The sequence below is a fragment of the Sciurus vulgaris genome, assembly GCF_902686455.1.
Source record: "Sciurus vulgaris genome assembly, chromosome: 4".
Taxonomy (NCBI): Eukaryota; Metazoa; Chordata; class Mammalia; order Rodentia; family Sciuridae; genus Sciurus; species Sciurus vulgaris.
Window position 1 is genome coordinate 94,225,879 of NC_136464.1, and position 24,741 is coordinate 94,250,619.

Here is a 24,741-nt window from a genome sequence, read left to right on the forward strand (position 1 = left end):
GGGGTCATGTAGGCACAAATCCAAGGATGCTGGCATGTTCTAGAACAACTTGGTACTATGTATGAGAACAGGCCCCAAAGAGCCACAAAACACAAAAAGGCAGGCAGAGTCAGGATTGCACAGAGTGCACTTGGGATTTACTAACAGAAATGTGGTCCTTGGTTAGGACTAAAATGACTTCAGAATCCAAGTCAGAATGGACCTTGTTTATCTTAGATTAATATAGAAGAGTTAGGCACATTCCTAGTGCCAGGATCCTGTTGTAAAGCTCCACATACCACTCTAATGGTTATTTTCTTTCTTTCTTTTTTGTAGTGCTGGAGATTCAACCCAGGGATGTTAGGCAAATTACCACTGAGCTATACCCCATCTTAGTTTTATCTATTTATATTATGCTGGGAAGCTTTGCAGGGACAACCAACCACTGATAATCAGGCATGGTGGTTAAGACTTGAGATGATGCAGTCATGTCAAGCTGAATTCAAACAAGCTGACACCATAAGCTGAAGGAAGCAAGGCACAGATTTAGCCCTAGAGCCTCTTTAGTGAGATCAGCCCTGATGACAACTTGGTTTCCTTGATTTCAAACCTTCCTTTGATTTTCCTGGCCTCCAGAACTGTGTGAGAGAAAAAGAAATCTGTTCTTTTATGTCACTAAGTTTTTAGTAATTTGTTACAGCAGCCCAAGAAAGTAACAGGAGTGTAAGCATGAGGAGGTCTTTGTAGAGGCCCATGGATGGAGCTGTGAGAATGGGCATGTGAAGATTCATGTTTCACATGTAGCTATCACATATAGATGTGCATTCTGCTTCTGTTGCAGAACCCCAAACTTTAGTTGATGGAGGTCATAAAGGTTCTCAATAAGATCTTGTATACATTCTTTAGTCTTGCTTGTGCCTCTACAATGTGTCATGACTCACACAGCATTGGAACTACTCACCTCCTTTTTCAACCCCAATAAGAAAGATTTTTGTCTGGTGACATCTGTCCTCTGTCTCTTGGGATGTTTTATCTTCTCTCTCTGTTCAGGTCAAATTTATGCTCCCCACTGCAACTGTTTGTAATCTTTCATCATTTACTCTGTAAGGCAAAGCTTCTGGAAGAAAACTTCTGTGAGTTCTCACCTTCTCCTGCTGGCTTGGGGCTTCCTGTTTTAACTGCTCCAGCATCTTCTGCAGGCCAGTGTTTTCCTTCTGAACTGGATGGAATTCAGCTTTGTGCCTTTGCTTAGCTTTAGTAGTGGGGAGGGGTGCCTTTTAACCTCTAAGATATTGGTCTGTAAAATTCCTTATAAAATCTTGCAATTGGTCCATAGATAAATAGCTTTCTAGTATATTCTTTAAATTCTTTTAGATTTCTAAATTAGAAGATTTTCTACTAATATTAGCAAATCTTTAAGCCCAGACACTTCTTTGAAGAGATTTTTTTTTTTAATCATGTGTTTTGTGCCTTAGTTCCTCAAATATGGGGTTTAATTTTTGGAACTTTTCTTCACTGTCTGACAAGGTTTGAAACATTTAAAATTTTTGCTATTTAGCTCCATGTGTTGTTCGGTTACCCCACCTCCTATAGAAATTACTCTCCAGAAAAAAATGCCTCCCAAATTTATATGTTCAAAACCCTCCTGACAAGTAGAACCAGGCTTCAGATTTTCAGGCAGAGGGCCACTAGCACCTGTGATCTTGTCATGCAGCTCTGAGTCCCAACCCCTACCTCATGGGCAGCCTCACCATCCGGCCTAAGCCTTTTCATGTCTTTTCATTGCAGACATCCTGGTGTATGTTGTAGGCTCTAGAGTCGGGGTTGTTGGCTGGGCCAGGATACTCCTACTTCCTTCATTGTCACCTGTCATTCAGCGTCCACCCTCCCCCATTTCCATCTTGTTCGTGTGTTTTAGAGAGTACATTTCTTTGCAGGGCTTAGGTAGGGATGGCAGCTCAGAAGTGGCCAATGGGGCTGGGATTGTGGCTCTGTGATTGAGCGCACGCGTGAGGCACTGAGTTCGATTCCCAGGACCACATTAAAAACAAAACAAAAGCAAAAACAAATGAACAAAAAACTAAATAAAGGTACTGAGTCCATCTACAAATATTTAAAAAAAAATTAATAAATAAAAGTGGCCAATGGGTGGCACAACCTGGGCATCAATGACATTACCTATGGAGTGTATTTGAAGCCTCTGTTTCTGTTTTCTACAGCCTTTTTGCTCTCTGTGATGTCCACACAGAATGGTAAGGGACATAAGTATCTCTTTGCCAGACCCAGAAGGGGCCTTTACCTGAGCCGTAGACTCGAAGTTCCCATCCCAGGATCCCAAGATCCAGAGGGGTCTCAGTCTCGCTCCTCCTGCCTCCCTCAGCTCCGCCCCCACCCAAACAGCAAATCAGAGGCTCCGTTCAAGGTGCGTCACAAAGCTCTTACTTGCGCCGCCCTTCACAGCCCTGCCCAGAACGTGTGTACCCATAGTGAACAGAGTTGTGCTGCTTTTCCTGCAGGAAGGCGTCTCATACAGGGAGATCGTGGCCCAAGGTACCAAAGGAACAGGTGAGGGACTGAGGGGCTTTAATCATCCCGCCCCTGCCCATGTTGGTTAGTGACTTTGGTCTCCCACATTGCCCCTTCCTCTTTCATGCTTCCTTCAGTTCCTCTCTTTCTTTCCTTCACTCCTTATTTCTGAAAACAAAGTTTTTTCTTTCCCCCAAATCAATCCTTTTTTCCTCTAAGTAATGCCATTCTTTGGGTGCTCTGAGCCAACTTCACAGAGAGCAGGGTCTTCTGAGAACCTTTCCTTTTGTCAGGGATTAGGGTTGGGTCAGATTGACAGTTTGGCCCAATTCTGACCAGCTGGATTGGAGCAAGGGAGAAAGAGTGGTGTGTGTGTGTGTGTGTGTGTGTGTGTGTGTGTGTGTGTGTGTGTGTGTGTGAATCAGGAAGAATGTCCTCCTTTGTAAGTTATGTATGAAGCTGCTGTACCATCCATACTATGAGGAGAAGCCCACCAGGAGCCCTGCTTGTGTGGTTAAAAGATTTCTGGACTTTGGAGATCATATCCCATTGTTTAAACCATGTTGGTTAGATTTTCCAATCCTTTATGCTGGAAGCATCCTTTATGATATGCCATCCTTTATGACATGACTGTATCCCACCTCAAACACCCATGTGGCTTAAGACCTCAGGGTTATTAGTCACTGTACTGCCTCCAAATACATAGGTCAACCATCTCACACCCACATCTTCCAGCTTTCCATCTGACCTCACTCTCCCTTGTCCTTTGAAGCCCTTTCCCTGCTTAGCTTGAAGTGATATTCCCTGGTCTTTTTTTTTTTTTTTTTTTTTTTTGCGGTACTGGGGATCAAACTCAGGGCCTTGTGCTTGCAAGGCAAGCACTCTACCATCTGAGCTATCTCCCCAGCCCGTTCTGGTCATTTTTTAATGGACTTCCATTCACTTTATCTACCTTCAGCAGTGGCAGTGCCATAGACCCTGCCTTTGGACTTTTCCTCTTTAATCTTTTCATCCTCCTTAAATGAAGTTATGAGGACTATGGCTTTAAATTTCATCTGTGCTGACTCTACAAACCCCTATCTCTAGTCCATTTTTGTGAATGCAAGACTCAAGTAGCAGCGGTCTCATGCACATCCATGCTTGGGTGTCTTACAACCTTCTCAAATTGAGCACGTTCAAAGCAAGAGTTACTGATGATCATGCCTTAAGGAACATGGTCCTCCATGGGCATTCCACATTCCAATAAAAAGACCAGGCTCACCTGGACACCTAGCCTGTTTCTGTCCCATTTCCTATTTTAATGCATGTCAAGTCCTATCCACCATCTTCATTGCTCCTACTCTGATCCTCATTCTGGCATCTAAACTAATGAGAGAGCCTAAGAAAGGATCCTTCTGCTGCCCTTCTGATCCTTCTGTTTCCCAGTGGACTCTGCACATTTTACTTTATTTATTTATTTTTTGGTACTGGGATTGAACCTGGGTGCTTAACCACTGAACCACACTCTAGACCTTTTTATTTTGAGACAGGTATTCACCAAATTGCTGAGGGTCTCGCTAAGTTGCTGAGGTTGGCTTTGAACTTGCAATCCTCCTGCTTCAGTTTCCCAAGTCTCTGGGATTATAGGCATGTACCACCATGCCTAGTTTTCTCTGCACATTTTACATCAATCACAGTGTGTCACTGATCTGTGGGCCCCTCCCACTATCTTCCGCTACTTCCCTGCTCTGGTTACACTGACCCCATGCTATTCTAATGCGACAAGGTCATTCTTGTCTGAGGACTTTATCCTCTCTGACCATCATATCTAAAATTGTCCACTGGCTCAAGGCACGCCTACATAGACAACACTCCAACTGAAGAAATACTACTAATAAGCATGTGCTGTAGCATTTAGCTTTAGGGAAGAGGGTGAGTGATTGCTCTGGATACTTTACTCTCCTGCAGTAGTAGCATTTAGCCACATGGCATCATAGTGATGGGTGTGGACTTCCTGCCCTCTTGACATTAGGCTTGGCAGGTGAGTTGCTTTGGCTATAGAAACATTCTGAGATGCTTTCATGAGTTGCTTCCATGTCATCAATCAGTGGCCCTTGATGAAGCACTTACTTATCTCAGTTCACCTCCAGATAGGTCACTAAAGCTCAAAGGAACCATCTTCCTTCAGGTCTCCATCAACAGTGAAAAGAAGGGACCACAGCACAGTCATGATGGGTGATGTCTGAAGCTCCTTGCACATAGTAACTCATTTAAAATTCACAACAAGTCCAGGGGAGGCTCTTTTATCATTACTCTATACAAAGGCAAAATGGAAATGCAGAGCAGTCACAGCCAACTTGTGATAAAGCTGGGATATGAATTCAAGAGTCCTCAGGCCCCACATGCTCAGCTAGGATCCCAGCTGCTTGTAGGGGCTGCCTCTCTGGTTTTTAGCCTGGCTCTCAAACTTCTCCTGTTTTTCTCTGAGCAAAGGAACAGTTTTGTCCTGGCTGACCATGACAGGGATTGCTTCAAAATGTAAGGATTCTCTGCTGAAAATCAGGCCTGAAGCAGAAGATGAGTCTGCAGAGGTGTCCCTGGTGGAGCTGGGCTGCCCTGCATCTGCTCAGGCATCCCCTACCTCCCCAGGCATCTCACTTATGGGGTAGGGGCTGGGCCAGCAGGCTCATTTAGCTATTACCAAGTCAGTGTGTTTTCATCACCACCAAAACATGCACATGGAAGCCACATCATGTTAATTCATGGAGTTTCTAAGTCAGTGTGAGGGCACATTTCCTGAAGATGTGTGACTTGGTTTACCTCATGCTGAGGGCAACATGGTGCTAATGCCCACTGCAAAAGCTCACCTCCCCAAATTGAGTCCATGCCCACCAGCTATGGAGTCATGGTATTGTACATGCTTCTATTCTACCCCAAGAGTCCTAGAAGCCCTCACTCAGGTCCCCAGTCAACTCTTGTGGGACATGTTCGTTGGCATGAAGAAGCCTGTGCACCATCAGTTTCTTTTCTTTCTATTTATTTTGAAATGGGGATTGCTACATAGCCTAGACTGGCCTCAAACTTCTGGGTTCCAGGCAATCCCCCTGCCTCAGCTTCCAAAGTAGCTGGGACTATAGACACATGCCATGGTGTCTGGACTACCATCAACTTCTTTCTTTCCTTTTTTTTTTTTTTTTTAAATAGAGAATTTCAACAATCTCATTTTTTTCCTACTATGAATTTCTTATGGCATCATTTGCTGAGTATCCAATTCTGTCCTTACAATCCTGGCTGTGAGACCATCATTTGTTGAAGATATAATTTTTGGCTTTTAGTTTAAAATGAATCTTTTGGCAAGCATGGCCAAAAAGCAGAAACCATCCAATGATGACAAGACTGAGTGGCCTGGTTAAATGATTACAGTAACCAGCAGTAGAAGAATGAAGGAGAGAAATCATCCCTTCTGGGGTTTGATTCAGAACTATTTTATAAGATTGTTCCCAGGGGAGAGACAGCAAGGACATTGACACAGCCCCAGGCCCTCCAATCACCCTGAAAAGTATATGAATTCTAGGACATTTTTATTAATATAACATTCTATTAATATTTTGTACATTTTGCCTGTGCAAAATTAACCTCTGAACTACACTTTTAGATTTTAGAGATTTTTCTACCCTGTGGGCTGGATAAACAGATCAGCAGGTCATCTTTTTAATGTTGTGCAATTAAAAAATGTGAAGCTAATTAAAGGTAAAGGATGTCATCATGCCTATTATTTCTAGGACCTCACTTAACGTTTGATTACCATACCAGGGTGGTAAGGTGAGGGAAACTTTTTGCTGTTCAGGAAGCACCAAGTGGTTTGGGTCTTGGTTATTTCCAGGTTTAGTGTTAGGAAGACAACATCACAAAGGCTTGTCTGAAGAGACTGACTACATGACTGAGGTTGAAGTACCAAAGAGGAGACAGGTACGAGATCATGTATAGAGAATGGTAAAGAGCATGCAGAGCCAGCAGGTGCATTCTTTCAAAATACAGCACAAGTGTTGGAAAACTACAAATGAAAGTAAGGAAACGATTACAGTTGAGGATAAGAGGGAAGCCCTAGGGTTGGGGGAATAATGTTCATCTCCAAGGTCATCAGTTTGCACCCTTGAGATGTAAACTCAGGCACACACAGGTCGTCTGAGGTAATAGTATGCCTTGCTTCATATGCTGAGTCCTTATTTTTTATTTTTATTATTCTTTTTTGAACTGGACTGCTTAACCATTGAGCTACTTCCCCAGCCCCCGCCCCTTTTTTATTTTTTCCACTTCAACAGAAAGTTTATCTTTTTTTAAATCTATTTTGATTCATTGTACACAAATAGAGCACAACTGTTGTTTCTCTGGTTGTACACTAAGTAGAGTCGCATCATTTGTGTAATCACACGTACATAGGGTAATGATGTTTGTCTCATTCTGTTAATTTTCTCCTCCCCCCTTTTTATTTTTTATTTTGAGACAGAGTCTGACTAAGCTGCTCAGGGCTTTGCTAAGTCGCTGAGACTGGTTTCAAACTTGAAATTCTCCTGCCTCAGCCTCTTAATACTAGGGTTACAGGCATGCATCACCATACATGGCCTGAGTCCTTACATTTTAGACTTATTTTTTATATTTTTTACTTTTCCCCCCTGCAAAGATATTTTTATTAATGTTTCCCCCATTGGCCCAAATTTTTTTTACCATACCAAGGATTGAACCCAGGGGCACTTAACTATTAAATTACATCCTCAGCCCCTTTTTGTGTTTTATTTAGAGATGGTCTTGTGGAGTTGCTTAGGGCCTCACTGAGTGACTGAGGCTGGCTTTGAACTTGTGATCTTCCTGGCTCAGCCTCCCGAGCCTCTGAGATTACAGGTGTGTGCCACTGCCCCCAGTTTCTGACCCTTGTTTTTTAAAATGGTTTTTATTGGTACATTATAATTATATATAATAGTGGGATTCATTGTGACCTAATTGTACATGTGCATAATTTGAACAATCTTTTAGAGCTCTTTGTCTTACCTTTATAACTTTTCATGTACAAAGTATCTCATTTATTCTTTAAAGGTAAGGAAATTTACAATGTACAAAGCTTCAATCACAGCAAAGTCTACATGAGCCTAGGAAACAGCCCTGGATTGCTCCTGGCAAACATCCTGTGAAAACCCGGTTCAGGAAAAACTGTCCTTCATAGATTGAGTTAGGGGAAAGGAATCAGCAAAGGATTTCTCTGAAGACACTGCATACCTAGCAACTGAAGGAAACACAGATGAGTCAGAGGATTACTGCAAGATGTTTCCACAAGGATCTAAAAAAGCAGGATAAGGCATTCATCAAATGATGCCACCAAATGAAACCATCACTGCTGCAAACCAGAGATTTGTGACTGTGGAGGAAACAAAACACTACCTGACCAAGCTCAGAGATGGAAGAACTCAACTAGGAAATGATGTGCTCCAGAGCAGCAACTGGGAAAAGATTGAGTCACTCTTTTCTGTGACTTAGGGACATAGTTGACTCTTCAAACCTCATGATATAATCTTTTTAAAAGCATTCTTTTTTTAACCTTTATTTTATTTTATTTTTTGGGAACCAGGGATTGAAGTCAGGGGCACTTGGGACCACTGAGCCATGTTCCCAGCCCAATTTTGTATTTTTATTTATAGACAGTTTCACTGAGTTGCTTAGTGCCTCACTTTTGCTGAGTCTGGCTTTGAACTTGAAATCCTCCTCCCTCAGCCTCCCAAGCCACTGGGATTACAGGTGTGTGCCATCACGCCTGGCTCGTTATTTTATTTCATTTTTAAAAATATTTTTTTAGTCTTTGATGGACCTTTATTTTGTTATTTATATGCAGTGCTGAGAATTGAACCCAGTGCCTCACATATGCTAGGCAAGAGCTCTACCACTGAGCCACAACCCTAGCCCCCTCATGATATAATTTTGGTTTACCAATCACAGATAGAAAAAAATTTTAAAAACTGCATCTGTAATAAACATGTACAGACTTTTTTCTTGTTATTATTCCATAAACAATGTAGTATCACAACTATTTACTTAACATTTACATTGTATGAGGTATTATAAGTAATCTAGAGATGATTTAGAGTATATGGGAGTAGCTAGGTGAAGTAGTGCATGTCTGTGCTTGGTGGGTCTCTTGAGATCATTAGGATGGGACTGGTCACCAGAGGAACCAATCTTATGATTAGAGGGTAGGAACTTTCAGGGAAAGAAGAGGGCCTGGAGATCACATTAATCATCAATGATAAGTGATTTTATCAGTCATAGTACATAATGAAACCTCCATAAAAATCCCTAAGCTGTGGGTCTGGGGAGTTTCCAGGTTGGTGGTGCTGGGAAACTAGTGCAACTAGAGATGGCAGGGAAGCTGTGTACCTTGAGGACACCCAGGACACATGCTTGACATTAGGCATGGAGGCATTCCTGAAATCCCAAGCCCTTGTCCTGTAGGATCTGAAATACTGTCAGAATGGAATTGATTTGTAGGACACCCAACTGGTGGAGAATTGGAGAAGTAATTATTGAAATGAATGAGGGCAAAACAAGTAGATAAAGGAACCCCAAAGACAGAATTGAGTGAAGTGTGGCATTTCAGCACTCTTAGAGAACACTGGAGCATGAAGATGTGAGTCTTGGAATGGAAAATGGAAGCATAAACAGGGCTGGGAGGATATAAAGACCCACGTGCACCAATCACCCAACAGCTCTGACTGGCTCAGAAGACTCTCAAGTCTTTGAGCTGTGATGAGGGCTGGGCTTTTCTTTCTTTTTCTTTTTTTTTTCTTTTTTTTTCCTGTGGTTCTGAGGATTGAACCCAGGGTCTTGAGCATATAAGGCAAGCACTCTATCGACTGAGTTATATCCCCAGGCCCAGGCCAGGGCTTTTAATGAAATAGCTACTAAGGAGCCCTTGAGTCCTTTTCTTGATGTGCTCTGGAAGCCAATGTTTATTACCATTTTTAAAAAGATGATTATTTTTCATGTGGTGCTGGCGATTAAACCTAGAGTTTTGCAAGCACTCTACTACTGAGCTTCACACCCAACCCCTAGAATAGTTTTAGGTTCATAGTAAAATTAAGCAGAAAGTACAGAGATTTGCAATATATTTGCACATGCAGAGGATAAATTTGTTACTTCCTCCACAAGACTATTTGTTACAATTGATTTATATATCTATATCTATCTATCTATCCAAATCACTATACTATATTAGTATACATAGCACTTTCACTTTCCTAAGAATCTGTGCTCTTTTTCCCCACCTCTGGCAATTGCTAATATTTTTACTGTCTCTGTATTTTTGTCTTTCCTTGAATGTCATAGAATTGAATCATACAATATGTAGCCTTTTCATATTGGTTTCTTTCACTTAATAATATGCATATGTTTCCTTCTTTTCATGACTTCTTAGCTTATTTCTAACTATTTCATCATCTGCATGTACCACAGTTTATTTGTCCACTCACTTGCTGAAGGACAGCTTCCAAGCTCTTTACATGCAGAACCAGAAACCAGAAGGCCTCACATACTACCATTTTATTCTTGGAGCTCCACTTTCTTTAAGATGTCAAGTGAATCACTAATGAATTGAGCTGAAGTTTAAAAGCATCTACACAGAAATGCAAGTGCTTAGACTATTTCCAAGTTGTAAATAGAAGGCCACATCAGTAAAGCTGACCAACTAGAAGAAGATAAATTCATTGAAATCTTTCCCAAAAAATCACATGTGAGTCAAGAGGACTCTTTTGGCCCACCCACTAGAATTGGGCAAGTCCTTGACAACCATTGGTCATGTTCACACCAAATTTGCCTATAAACAGGCCTCACTTAGGAAATGACCCAATAAGCCTCCAAGAAGTCAAGCCAGGAGCAGAGGCTTATATGTCCAAGATGATAAGGAAACACAGAGCTGGAATGAGCAGTGGAGAAGGCCTTAGATCTATATAGAAAAAGAAGAAAGAAACTAACCTGCACAAAAAGGAAGGAACAAGAAACATCATCTGTACAAGCAAACACAAGGAAAGGAGGCAAGTAGTGCAGAAAAAAATGACAGAAAAGATACACTTTTCTGAAACACAGGCAGGTGTCCCTAGTACCAGAGCACCCATGATCTCCCCATCCCAGTGCCAGCTGCAGGGTAAACTCTGGTTAAGGAGGACACAGACACTGCCAACTCCTGGCCAGTTTTCAGAGAAATACATCTCAACATTGAAGTGTTTCAAAGACTGAGCAGCATAAAATCATCTCCAAGAAGATCTGGGACTCAGACACTTACCAAAGGAAGTCCTGGACCCCAAACTGATCCTGTCTTCCTAGGGCAGGGTGGTCTCTGAAGGCAAAGCTTTGCCACCTTTTCATGGAAACATGATGGTCTTAGAATAGAATCTGGACCTGAAGAGGGGCATCCCCCTTGCCTCCAGGGGATGGAGAACTTTAATTCTTTTCAAGAATACTTCTGACTGGATGCATTTGTGTAAGCCTGTAATCCCAGTTACTCAGAAGGCTGAGGCTGGAGGATCACAAGTTTGAGGCTAGCCTGGGACCTTAGCTGTTTTTGTTTTGTTTTGTTTTGTTTTGTTTTTCTTTAAAAAGCACTGGGGATGTATATCAGTGTATATCAGTGATAGAGTACTTGCCTAGTATGGGTGATGTTAAGCCAGGTACTGGAGATTAAACCCAGGGGCACTCTACCCCTGAGCTACATTCCCAGTCCCCCTTTAATTAATTTTTTTTTTTTTTTTTTTTTGAGACAGAGTCTCACTAAGTTGCCCAGGCTGACCTCCAACTTTTGATGTTCCTGCTTCAGCTTCCTGAGTCACTGGAATTACAGGCGTATGCAACCATACTTGGCTTGTTTTATTATACTAATGCTTGCTAAAAGAATCTGCTGCAATCCTCTGGATGGGTACCATTTGTCATAGCAATTCTAGACCTGAGATTTGAGCAATCAGGAGTTTACTACAGTGTTGCCTTGAAAAGGCGTTCTACCTGTCATCCCATTTGACCCGCAGGATGGTGTGGTGAGGGAAGCAGGATCACCAAGTATAAATGAATGAAATTCTCTTATGACCTTCATACTCAGGACATCATCTATCAGGAGAATCAACATTGGAGAACTCCTTGTTGAAGTTCTGAGCACTTGGCACTTTAATGCATTCAATATAGATAACCAATGATTTTTGGAAAGTGAGAGGAAGCCCAAAGATATGCAGTCATTTTCCCAAGATTGCACAGCTAGAGTGTGGCCAAACTGGCATCTGAAATCAGGTGCTGTAAGTTAAAGTCTATTCCTGTCCTCTGGCTTCCAGAATTTCTGTCACCTGCACCCTAAGTTCATTACCTCATGCTTCCATCTGAGACTTACTCTTTCTGGAGGGTGGGTTCAGCCTCAGTCTCCCAAGAGTCTGTCAAGGTGGTGAGGCCTGTGCTCAGCTCTAATGGAGTCTCTTCTCCACCAAAGTAGAATAAGGGATGAGCCAATGGATGCTGAGTATTTATTCACCGAGTGGGATAGTTGGCTTATTCAGTGCTGGGTGGGCTATGGGTTTATTGTTCCCTACCTACCCAGCAGAGGGCAGTGCCTGCACCCATGGTCACTGTTCCCACAGTTAGTGAGAGGTCACCCCACCTCCAGACAGAATAGCACCTGGAATTGCATGGGTTCTTTTTTTTTTTTTTAATTTTTTTCATACATGTATACGGGCTAATTATGCCTGTCTCAATCTACTGTCCTTCCCATTCCCATCTCCCCCACCCCTCCCCTCACTCCCCTCTGTACAATCCAAATTTCCTTCATTCTTCCCTACCCACCTTCCACTATGGATCGGCATCTGCTTATCAGAGAAAACATTTGGCCTTTGGTTTTTTGGGATTAGCTTATTTCACTTAGCATGATATTCTCCAGTTCCATCCATTTACCTGCAAACTGCATGGGTTCGTGTTTCTCAAGCTTTCTTTGTGTTTTTTCCAGAACACCTGGCTAAAGGTAGACATGGCAGGGTGGGGAGAGCAGATGGAGCTTCCCCAGGTGTCCCCTGATTCCCTGGCTCAGAGACACCTGCCCCCTCCTAGAGCCCCTTCAGCCTCCTTCTAGAGGTGAGCACTGCTCCTTCATGCTGTCATGATGCCTGAACCTGGCGAAGGCAGGTTTTCTGTTCTTCCAGGGCACTTTGATGTTGATCAAATGGCAGTAATATCCTTGCCCTTAAATGAGCCTGTGCTGTACTGTTGGCCTCACCCCAACTGACCACTGGGGTATCTAGCATTTGGTCCAGCTGAAAGACAGGTCCCTATATTCAAGACCAACCCCCAGATGACCCCCTGGGTGAACAGTTGTCCTCATCACTTGGGCCATGTGGCTGTGAAGTAATTCTTCTCCAAGTCCTCTACCATCTTTCTGATGTGTGATCCAGCCAACAGCTTGGTGGCTAATGGAATATCCTCTCAATCAGCTGCCTGCCAACAGCCACCTTGTGTGGTACAAGGAGGCCTGGACAATGTTTGTTGGCCTCTTCCTCATGCTTATGGCTTTAGGGGCCATTAACAATCTTCAGGAGTGGGTGTGTGCAGACAGTCTTGACATGAGGTCTGTGCTTGAAATCTCAATCTTGTGCAGGGAGATGACATATTCAGAGTTATATTATTATTATTAGGTACTGGGGATTGAACTCAGGGGCACTCAACCACTAAGCCACATCCTAAGCCCTATATTGTATTTTATTTAGAGACAGGGTCTCACTGAGTTGCTTAGCACCTCCCTTTTATTGAGGCTGTCTTTGAACTCTCGATCCTCCCAAGCTGCTGGGATTACAGGCATGCACCACCGTGTAATCAGAATTATGTGTGAGGGGATGATTTGCATTTTCTAAGATAATTGATTTGTTCAGCTCTCAAGGGGTCCATAACCCTTGAGAGTCAGAACCACTTACCTGAAGACACTGATTCTACTCTGGAAAGCCTAAGATCCATTCTCCTGGATCCCATTCTTCGCCCACTTCCAGAAGCTAAAGGGGAAGAGACTGTGGGGATTCTCAAGGCCTGGGCTGGGTTATGGGTCTGGGAGGCAGTTTAGCAATCTAGCCTCTAGATTGCATTTAAGGTCCTGCATGAATGACCTAATGACCCTCACTGTAGCTTTGAGGACCTGTGAAGGGCACTGCTATGCACAGGAATGGGTGACTCCCAAGGAGGGGCAGTGTTGGTCTTTGCTGCAGGCTGCAGGTAGCTCAAGGCAGCATGTTCTATGGCCAGTAATTTACCTGTGAAGTGGTTAAAGTATGTGGACAGTTGATCAGTGGGGTTTGTCTACATTTTACTTTGGACTTAGGTTCCCTTGGTTGCAGTCTCCTGTTCCTGGGTAAGTGGACTGAACCATGATGTGACTTTTTAGGTGACAAATACCACAATGGATCCGATCTCTAAAACCAACAACCCCTGAATCATGTGCTACTTAAACAATTCTGGGGACTTTGGTGTGAGCTGTTCTATGAACCTGACCTTTCACTGAGCCAGAACTGGATGTCAGTGGGCCAAGGTGCAGGTGGTGCCTACCTGGAGGTGGTTTTGCCTATCATAGCTCTAATTTGACACTTTTATTTTGCTTTAGACTTAAGGGTCTGGATGTTGCAAGTTTCATTGCCTGGCATCTAGGTTTTCTTGGGAAGTGACACCCAAAGTGTAACCCAAAGGTCACAACACTGTGACTATTTGATTATCTCACAGGAGTACAGATGTTCCTCAATTTAGGATGGTTTCATGTGTGAATAAACCCATTATAAAATGAAAATAATCAAATAAAATGCACTTAATACATTTAACCTACCGAACATCATAGCTCAGCCTCACCTGCCTTCAATGTGCTCAGAACACTGACATTAGCCTACTACTGGCCACAATCACCTCAATGTAAAGCCTATTTTGTAATAAAATGTTGTATATCTCATGCAGTTTATCAAATACTATACCAAAAGCAAAGAAAAGAATGTTGGGGGCTGGGGATATAGCTCAGTTGTAGCCTTGCAAGCACAAGGCTGTGGGTTCAATCCCCAGCATCACAAAAAAAATGTTGGATGGCCATAGTTCTGTACTACCATGAAGTAAAGAAATCACAAGTGGAACTGTTAATGAAGAAAATACCTAAATAAAGCCTCTAGTTTCACTTGCTTTTTTTTTTATTCCACATTTTTTATTGGTGCATTATAGTTGTACATATGATGTACTTTTTTAGGTGACAAATTGTTGTTATATATTCGTATGTGTTCACATTATAACAATATAATTTGACCAGTATCACTTGCTCTTAGTTGACTTAAAAATGATGAAACTTACTGGACATGGTAGTATGCACCTGTAATCCCAGCTACTTAGGAGGCTGAGGCAGGAGAATTGCAAGTTTGAGGCCAGCCTCAGCAAATTAAAAGGCTCTCACCAATTTAGTGAGATCCTGTCTTGAAATTGGGGGGCGGGGGGAGAAAAAAAAAAAAAAAGGATAAAAAAGAAACATCAGAACATCTGGTAATGGTAATGTGACTACTGGTATTCTTAATGTTTCTCATGCTTCAGATAGGGGATGGAATTTGTTCCTTGGGTTTAATCTGGAGTCACCTGCTCTGGGCTGAAGAGCAAGTACATCCAATGATAATCTTTCCCTAGATATCTGTGTACCAGTGATGACTGTTTTATCTTCAAGGTGCTAAATGCTGCTATGCAGGTGCTGCCCGGTAAAAGATCCAACAGATAATCAAGCTGCTAAGGAGAACAGGAAAACTTCACGGAGGCGGAAGTCACGCCCGGTTCCGTGACATGCAACCCTGTGGAGTTCTGCATGAATCAGCCCAGGCACGAGCATAGGTGATCTTCAGACCACAAGAGGGCGCCAAGGCCACGTCCACAGCTCAGGGTCTTTGCAGATGGACGTTACCTTTGGACTGCCTTCATTAGCACAGCCCTACTCTCCTAGGAGACAGTATTAGTGTTTTTTCCAGAAACTTCTGGAAAGATGCATTACCTCTTCAGTAAAAAGTAGCAAATAAGTTTTTATTCTAGACTCTGAAGCCTCATCTTGCTGCATTAAGACTGGTTACCCAGTCTTAACCAGTCCCCATCCTGAAAGATCCACCCCAAACCAGACTTAGACTCTCAAGCATCTCGGCTTTGCCCTTTGGGTGCATCATTTCGGTTTCATTTGACAAAATGAAAGGAGCCTGGTGCGGTGTCACATACCTGAAATTCCAGTGACTCCAGAGTCTGAGACAAAAGGATACTAGGTTTGAGGCCAGACTCAGCAATTTAGCAAGGCCCCAAGCAATTTAGTGAGACACTGTCTCAAAACAAACAAAAAAACCCAACCCAACCCAAACCAAACCAAACCAAAAAAATTAAAAGGACTGGGGTTGTAGCTCAGTGGTAAAGTACCCCTGGGTTTTAATCCCTGGTACCCACCTCCACAAAGGAAAAAAAAAAAAAAAAAAAAAAAAAAGCCAAACAAGGGAGAGAGCAACAAAACAAAACAAATAAACAAAAAAGGAGGCAGGGAAGGTGGAGGGAAGGAAAAATAGAAAAATTAAAAAAACCAAAAAACGAAAATAAAAATAAAGATATAGCTGGGTGCAGTGGTGAACGCCCATAATCCCGGCAGCTCAGGAGACTAACACAGGAGAATTGCAAGTTCAAAGCCAGCCTCAGCAATTTAGGAGGCCCTAAGCAATTTAGCAAGACTCCATCTCAAAATAAAAGGGCTTGGGATATGGTTCAGTGGTTAAGGGCCCCTAGGTTCAATTCCTGGTACCAAAAATAAATAAATAAGGTATAATTGTAAGTATATTATTTAATTAATTAATTTTTTGTTCTGGAGATTAACCCAAGTCCTTGCACATACTACTGAGCTACATTCCTAACCTTGTTCATTTTTTATTTTGAGACAGGGTCTCACTAAGTTGGTGAGGCTGGCCTTGAACTTGCCATCCTGCTTCCTCAGTCTCCTGAATAGCTGAGATTACGATGTGCTACGTCATATCTGCTAACCACACTGCTTTCAATGTGACAGCCATGCTCCCTCCCCAAAGGCTACCTTTCCAGCCCCCACAGCAGCTGGAGGGAGCCCTGTGACTATGATCCATGCATTGATATGAACCAAAATGACTGCTTATGGTGTCTGAGCTTCCTTCCTTCCTTCCTTCCTTCCTTCCTTCCTTCCTTTTTCTCTTTCTTTCTTTTTCCCTCTCTCCCTTTTCTTTCTTTCTTTCTTTTTCTTTCTTTCTCTCTCCTTCCTTCCTTCCTTCCTTCCTTCCTTCCTTCCTTCCTTCCTTCCTTCCTTCCTTCCTTCCTTCCTTCCTTCCTTCCTTCCTTCCTTCCTTCTCTTTCACATTTTCCTTAATAGGGAGTGTGTGGACCCTTCTTCCCTTCCTCTTCCTTGAGGTCCAGAACATGGATGTGATAGGTGGAGCAAGGCAGCAATTCTGGGCTATCCTGCTCCCTGGGATGCAGAACAAAAAGGTATAAACCTGAATCTCAGAGGATAAACAAACTCATACCATGTTCACACTGGTATTTCCTTGGGGTTTGTTTGGGGCAGCCATTAATCCTCCCGACAGGGAGGTGTTGGAGTTGCCATGTAGACATCCAGGGAAAATCTCCGTGCCAGGTTCATGTGGCATACATCTGAGAAGAATCTTCTAGAAGGCTACAAAATGAAGAATGTCACATAACTAAGCTCTGCATTGGGAAATTTTAGGTTACTGCCATTTTTTTTTCTCTACTTTTTATTAATTATTTTTGGTGGTACTGGGATTGAATTCGGGGGTCTTCTAGCATTGAGCCACATCATTAGTGCTCTTTTTATTTTTTATTTTGAGACCAGGTCTTTCTATCTTTCTAAATTGCTGATGCTGTCCTCAAACTTGCCATCCTCCTGCATCAGCCTCCTGAGTGGCTGGAATTGCACATTGCCACTGCTTCTGGTAGTTTTTTTTTTTTTTTTTTTTTTTTTTTTACTAATTTTTATGGTTTAAATATGATATGTTACCAAGAAGGTCCGTGTTAATACAGAAATATTCAGAGGTAAAAGATTAGATTATAAGAGCTATAACCTAATCAGTCCAACCTAGTTTGAATGGACTAACTGGGTGGTAGACTTTTCTTTCTCTAAGTTATTCTTGTCAGGTATTTTGGTCACAGTGTTAGCTGACTGACAGTCATTTTTTACAATCAACAAGTGTTATATAACAAACAGTAAAAGAAATGTAAAAAGGAAATAGCAAAGAGCACCAGTAGACAATTCACAGAACCAGAAATACATGTTTGACTACTATAAAAACAGTGTTCAACTTCTTGGATTATTAAATGAAAACCAAAATACTGATTATTACTTTTTTCAGTTCTCACAGGAATGAATGTATCTTTACATAATACCCAGGCTAAGACAAGGCACTGTAAGCCAACTTACCAATCAATATGAAACCTTTGGGTGAGACACAGAATATATGGAGTGGGAAATGTGGCAGGAGCTTGAGACTTTTCTGGGTTGTTTTTTGTGGTGGGAAAGAGATACTGTTCAGTTTAAGAAACAAATATAGGGCTGAGGAGATAGCTCAGCTGGTAGAGTGCTTGCCTTGCAAGCACAAGGCCCTGAGTTCGGTCCCCAGTACTGCAAAACAACAACAACAACAACAAAACAAATACAAGTAAACAAATATGAATCTTAAAGGATAAACATTATAAAAATAGAGTGTGTTGCTTTTAAGGCACCAAGGAAAAGCAAAGTAAAACAAAAAATAACAAAACCTAAACCTTGATCACCTTGATCTAGCCATGAACATATGAAAGAAAAATAAACAGACTAAAGTTCTTAGTTAATTACAAGGGAAATTCCTTTTCTTATTAAGGGTCACATTCCAAAACCTATAATATCTACATTCAAAACTTTAGGGACTTTGAAGTTGGGTGTGGTGGTGCACACTCCCAGTGACCTGGGAAGTTGAGGTAGGAGAATCACAAGTTTGAGGCTTGACCCAGCAGTTTAATGAGACCCCATCTCAAAAAGAATAAAGAGGCCTGGGGATGTAGCTCAATGGTAAGCACCTCTGGGTTCAGTTCCCAGTACCCTCCTCAACAAAACAAACAAAACAAATATTTAGGGACTTTGAGAGATGATTGGCAAATAGATTATAGAAGATTGGTAGGTAGATAATTGATAGATGATAGGTACCCATAAACGAGAGGAAGGAATCAGAAGCGGAGGAATAGTTCCAGCATGACTTGTAGACAGTGTGACCGTCTATTGAGAAACCCATCAAATAAAATACCAGTTTCCTGCCTTTTGTGCTGGAGCCACCTCAGGCTCCTTTAAATCTGGTGTCTTGTCCTTGTGGACAGGCCAGGGCTGCCTTTAAGGAAGGAGGTCAGTAGTGCCCCAAACCATGACTTCTCCCATGAAGGAAAGGAACAGTGTTGACTTCCACCGCTGGCATCCTGTGGGGATCCTTGGGTCAGCATCAATGGCATCAGACAGGATTATCCCAGCTCTAAAAGCCAGCTTTTCTATTTGTATCAGTACAAAAATAGTATATGTGGTATCATACACCCACACCCACACACACCTTGACCAAGGAAGTGCACAGTGGAATGAGGAAAAGTCCATTTCTGACGTCTCATATTGTGGGCCACCAGCTTCCTCTTAGGTTTTACTTTTCAGATTTTTGTTTTCTTTTTTTTTTTTTTCTTTGCATTGCTGGTTGGAACCCAGGGCTTTGCCACAGAGTTATGAACCCTCTCCCCACTTAGGTGTTTTTTTTTTTTTTTTTTTTTGTACCAGGAATTGAACCCAGGGGTGCTTAACCACTGAGCCACATCCCCTACCTTTTTAAGTATTTTAGAGACAGGGTCTTGCTGAGTTGCTTTGGGCCTCATTAAGTTGCTGAGACTGGCTTTGAACACCCGATCCTCCTGCCTCAGCCTCCCAAGCCACTGGGATTACAGGCCTGTTCCACCACCACCCTTAGGTTTTACATTAGAAATGTTAGCAAGTTATAGTAAGTCATCTCACAGGGGAACAAATCCAAAAAGCCTATAACAGCCAAAGGAAACTCTCTGATTTACCTTTTCTGGGATCAGTTCCAGGATTTGTTTTGTTGTGATGGGAAATTCAAGGGCCAAAAAATGATCCTAGTGATTGTTTTCAGGAACTGAGCCCAGAGCAAGGAAAGCATTTATAGTGAAAACCCTGGTTACAGGTTTTCATTTTTAGGAGCAGATTTCCTTTGATTGCCACTTTTTGCCTTTCCAGATGAATCAGAAAATAATTGAATGGGACGAGTTAAACACTTAACCCGTGCCTGATGCATGCTGGGGTTTCAGTCCTCATGATCTCAGATGGCACAAATGCCACAAGCTCACAAGGCCAGTCCCCTGCTGGGCTCAAGTTTGGGAAAGTACAAGGGCTACCCAGGACAGAATATGTCATACAGGTTACATGAGAGCAAACAGACAAGTGGAAGACACTCCTGCTGTCCGTACACCTAGGTAAGAAATAAGCCAATCTGTTAACAGGCTAATTTATAATCTAAGCACTACCATTTGAATAAAATAAAACAATCTGTCAGGCTACATTGTGAGATTAAAATGTACAATTGCTAAAGAATTCTTCAGTAAGTGACATGTTTCATATAAAAGAGAACAAAAGATTGGAGTAGAACTTAGAATGTCATATTTTCTAACTCAAAATGTTCTCAATTAAAAAAGCAATAGAAAGAATAAGGGTTAGGTAAGAAGTGAGTTTTCATGTCAAATCTATGCAATATGATACTTAATTCAAATCACCTGGACTCTTTCTATTTGTTTTTTTGTAGTGTTGGGAATTGAACTCCCAGGCAAGCTCTCTACCACAGGGCTCCACTCCCAGCCCATCTGAAAAGTCTACCTTTTTTTGTGTGTGTGATGCTGGGGATTGAACCCTGGGTCTTGTGCATGCAAGGCAAGTACTCTACCAACTAAGCTATATCCCCAGCTATATCGTCCTGTGTTAGTCAGCTTTCCAGAGAAAAACAACTGAAAAGGAGGGAAAAAACACAATCCATGGTCACTTGGTTCCATTGTTTCTGGACTGTGGTGGGGCAGAGCAACATGGCAGAGCAAAGTTGCTCACCTCAGGACAGCCAAGAAGAGAAGAGGGTGAGGAAGAGGCCAGACAAGATATGTCCTCCAAAGACAGCCCAGTGACCTACTTCCTCCAGTTATAAGAAAAAGGAAATGCTCACCTTATGTCACTATCTTGCCTTAGCCTCCTGAGTAGCTGAGACGGCAGGTGTGTGCCACTGCTCGTGGGCCATTTGTCATCTCTTGATTGAAAGGAATGTCTTTCAGAATACCTTCAGGTTCCACCCTGACTGGCAATGTTGATTCTCAATATGGGATGGTTTGAGGTCAAAGAGAGGGCTTGATTGAGTTCTTCACTCTCATGCATTGAGAGCTCTTTGGAATCCCAGACCCTTCTCTTGCAAGTAAGAAGGAAGAGATATTGCTTTTTAGGTACACCTAGACTGTTACATTTGGACTTAAAAGTGTTTAACAGGAGCATAATGGAATACCTGGGAAAACCCATCCCAAATCCTGACACTGCACAAATATAGACAACTGTGGACAATGATATGCAAAAATTAATGTTCAAAGAAGAATATCACATTGGAGAACCAGAGCAAATTCTTTTAACAGTATTTATTGAACCTACTATGTGCCAGGTACTGTTCTAAGTGGTGAGAAGACAGCAGTGAACTAAACAAAGAAATCCTGCCCCAGTGACCTTTATATTCTAGGGCATGTGGGGGATATGACAAATAAAAAGTAAGTGTACATATACACTTTTTTTTTTAAAGAAAAGGCTAGAAGAAAAATAAAGACAGAAGGATGCTGGGTCCTTGTTCAATAGGGTGATCAGAGATGGCCTCCCTGAGAGATGACGCCTGAGCCTAAAGCAGCTGTGGAGACTAGTCTTGGGGGCATTTGGGAAAAAAGTGTTCCAGGTAGAGAGGACACAGGAGTCCTTGGGTGGGAGCATGACATTTGAGGAATAGCAGGGAGGCCATACAGAAGAAACAAAGGGCCACAGGCAACCTGGGGGTGAAGTCAAAGTGGGATGGGACTGTATGTGTGGGCATGGTATACATTCCTGGTGACCTTCCGACAGGGTCACCCCAGTACTTTTGAAGCACAGATGGCAGGGTGGCAGAAGGCAGAGCAGACCCTTTTGAGGAAGGACCTCTAGTAACCCTTTGAAAGATGGGGGAGGCTTGGATCAGAGTGGTAGCTGTGGAGGGCGTGTGATGCACAGCACTTGGATCCTAGCCATATCTGCACGGTAAAGCCAGAGGAAGTTGTTTGAAAGAATTGGAGCTTTCAAGGTCAACTTCATGATTTTTAGCCAGAGGAAGAATAATGATGGAGTGACTTTGAAGTAAGCAACTGTAAGAGGAGAAGATCAGAAACTGGGAACATGACAGTGTGAAGTTACAAATGTCTCTCAGGTCTGGGCATGGAGGTGCACGCCTGTAATCCCAGTGACTCAGGAGACTGAGGCAGGTGGATCACAAGTTTGAGGTTAACCTCAACAATTTAGGGAGACCCTAAGAAACTTTGTCTCAAAATAAAAAATAAAAAAGGGCTGGAAATATGGGTTGGTGGTTCAGCACCCCTGGATTCAATCCTCAGTACCAAAAAGAAAACAAACAAACAAACAAACGAAATCCCACAAATGTCTCTCAGAATTCAAGACAAGGATCAACCAGATCATTACTTGATGGAGGCTGAAATTCTGGCTCCAACCAGCAAGGCTCAGGAAAAACCTGGTTTATGAGAACTGGCTGCCAAATGCAGAAGGTTATAAGATGGAAGAATGAGATGGACAAATCCAGGACTGTACAAAGTGCAGCTCACTGGGGACTTATAGACAGAAATATTTCTTAGATGGCAGCAAGACAGGAGAATCCCTGCACTTCAAGGTAGGAGGAAGGGGTTTATATGCTAAGCTAGATAAGGGTGGGCCCTGACCAACCAGAATGTACAGGGGCTTTCCAAAAAAACTATTAATATGTCAAGTGTCAGTTAAGAGAAAATTCAGGCATTCAGTGGCCATCACAAAATGCTTGTTTAACTACCTTAACAACTTAGTAGTTTATCTTATAGGGCCTAGAAATGTGTGTTAGGGTCACCGGGCAGGCAAAATGGCAGTCATGACCCAGGCTGCAGTCATGCCAAGCTAGATCCCTGCACCATTTCAGCTTGAACCTGAAAGCATGCACATGGTATTTGTAATACCAAGAGAGGGGCAGGCTGGAAAATAGGTGGGTGCATCTAGAGAGAGGGAACTTAGAGCCTGAGCCCAACAATACATCAAGGTTGGGGTATGAGAGAGAACCAGAAAAGGAAGCCGAGGGGTTTTCAAGATGGCGGCCTAGAGGGTGGCTGCATTTCATGTTGCTCCAGGACTCAGGATTCAAAAGAGGAGATATTGAGATGCTTGGGACCAACTCAAAGCAGCCAGGTGACTCTCACCCCCTGGGGGGGCATCCCGGATGGGATGGGGGTCCCGGAACGCAGGAAACTTTGTGAAGTAGAACTGCCGGCGAGACGCCCCTCCCCCCGCTGGAGCAGTGAACTCGGACAGCTGGGAGCGCCGTAAAGGAGGCCGCTCGGCACAGCGCTGGGACTCGGAGCAGCCACTGGGGCTCCGGCGGCTGCCCAGGGGAAGAGTGGCGAGGAGAACTGTGTGGACTCAGGACACCGGGGCCTGCCCTGAGGAGGAGGAGAGGAGCGTGGCCACTTGGATTCGGAGAGACTGCACCAGAGCTACAGGCGGTTGCCAGAGGAGAAGCTGCGCGGCGAGCTGTTTGGAATCAGAACGACGCTTCTGAACACCGGGGCCTGCCCTGAGGACTAGGAGGAGGAAGAGGAGCGCGGCCGCTTGGATTCGGGTGACTACACCAGAGCTACAGGCGGTTGCCAGAGAAGGGGCTGCGTGGCGAGCTGTTTGGACTCTGACCACTTCTGAACCCCGGGGCCTGCCCGGAGGAGTAGGAGAAGGAGGAGGAGGAGCGCGGCGGGTCCTTTGGATTCGCAGTGACTGCATTAACGCTCCAGGCGGCTGCTCAGAGGAGAAGGCGAGTGGAGAGTTGTTTGGTCTTAAAGTGACAGCTCCTGAACACAGGGGGGCTGCCTGGAGGAGAAGCGTGGTGGGACGCTTGGTCTTGAGTGGCCGCACATGAGCTCCGGGCGGTGCCCAGAGGACCCGTGCAGCGGGTCACGTGGATTCAGAGCCACTCAGAGGGACTGCTCCTGAACACCCGGGGGGTTATCTGGAGAAGGAGGAGGAACGGGGAGGGTCACTTCGACTCGGAGTGATTGATTGCCCCGGGCTACGGGTGGTTGGTGGGAGGAGGAGGCACGAAGTGAGTTTCTTGGACTCCTAGTGACCGCACCGGCATACTGGGCGGCTGTCTGGAGGAAGAGGCCTGTGGCGGGTCTCTGGGACTCAGAGCGATTGTTCGGGGCCACAGGTGGCTGCTCAGAGGAGGGGCCACGCAGCCAGGCGATTAGGTGCAGAGCAGGGTCCCAGGATCTAGGAGGCTTCTGGGTGGAAGAGCCGCACAGAGACAGGCTTAGGGCGGAGCGAAGGTTCCAGGCCTGTGGGCAAATTCTCTGAGGAGGGGCAGCCTAAGGAGATTCATCTGCGAAGGGTGAGGCTCCCAGGCCCAGGAGGTAGGGCCGGGCCCCTGGGAACTTTGCAGAGGAAGGCAGCCCAGCCCAGGCAGTAGCTGTAAATTGAGGGGAACCTCTAGGAGGAAACTGACCAGCGAGACCTCCCCACTGGGTGAGTCTTCCCTGCTGGGTGAGGTTTCCCCACAAGGACGGTAAAACCAGAGACACAGGCCCAAACAGGCCTTGCCTCAGCCCACAGCCTAGGTCCCCTTTGGATGATCATTGGTCAACAAGTGGAGGCACCTCTGCCCACTAGCAGGGAATATACCCCACCTGACGGCCACCACTCCTAGAGAGGCAGCTTCCTTGTGGAGCACCGCATTATCAACTTCTTCCAAGACTTCAGTCTACTGAAGGCTAAGAGGGGATATATATAGAAATCTTCAGGGACATTGTAAATCAACAGAGGAAATCTGCAATATCTCAGCGGTCCACTGATATCTGAAGAATATGAGAAAACAAGGA

The 24,741-nt window shown here is 43.7% G+C and overlaps 1 protein-coding gene across 3 annotated transcripts in view; it reads left to right on the forward strand.

Moving 5' to 3' along the window:
• HNRNPF (heterogeneous nuclear ribonucleoprotein F) overlaps positions 1-24,741 on the forward strand; it is a 118,574-nt gene that overhangs the window by 85,677 nt on the left and 8,156 nt on the right. Inside the window, exon 7 of one of the 3 annotated variants that reach the window (XR_013763446.1) lies at positions 7,576-8,397. The exons of 1 other annotated variant lie outside the window; for it this stretch is intronic. The gene's annotated coding sequence lies outside the window, so the exon portion shown is untranslated. Of the gene's footprint in view, positions 1-7,575; positions 8,398-24,741 lie in introns of those variants that run through there. One more of the 3 variants, XR_013763447.1, reaches the window with a different exon arrangement.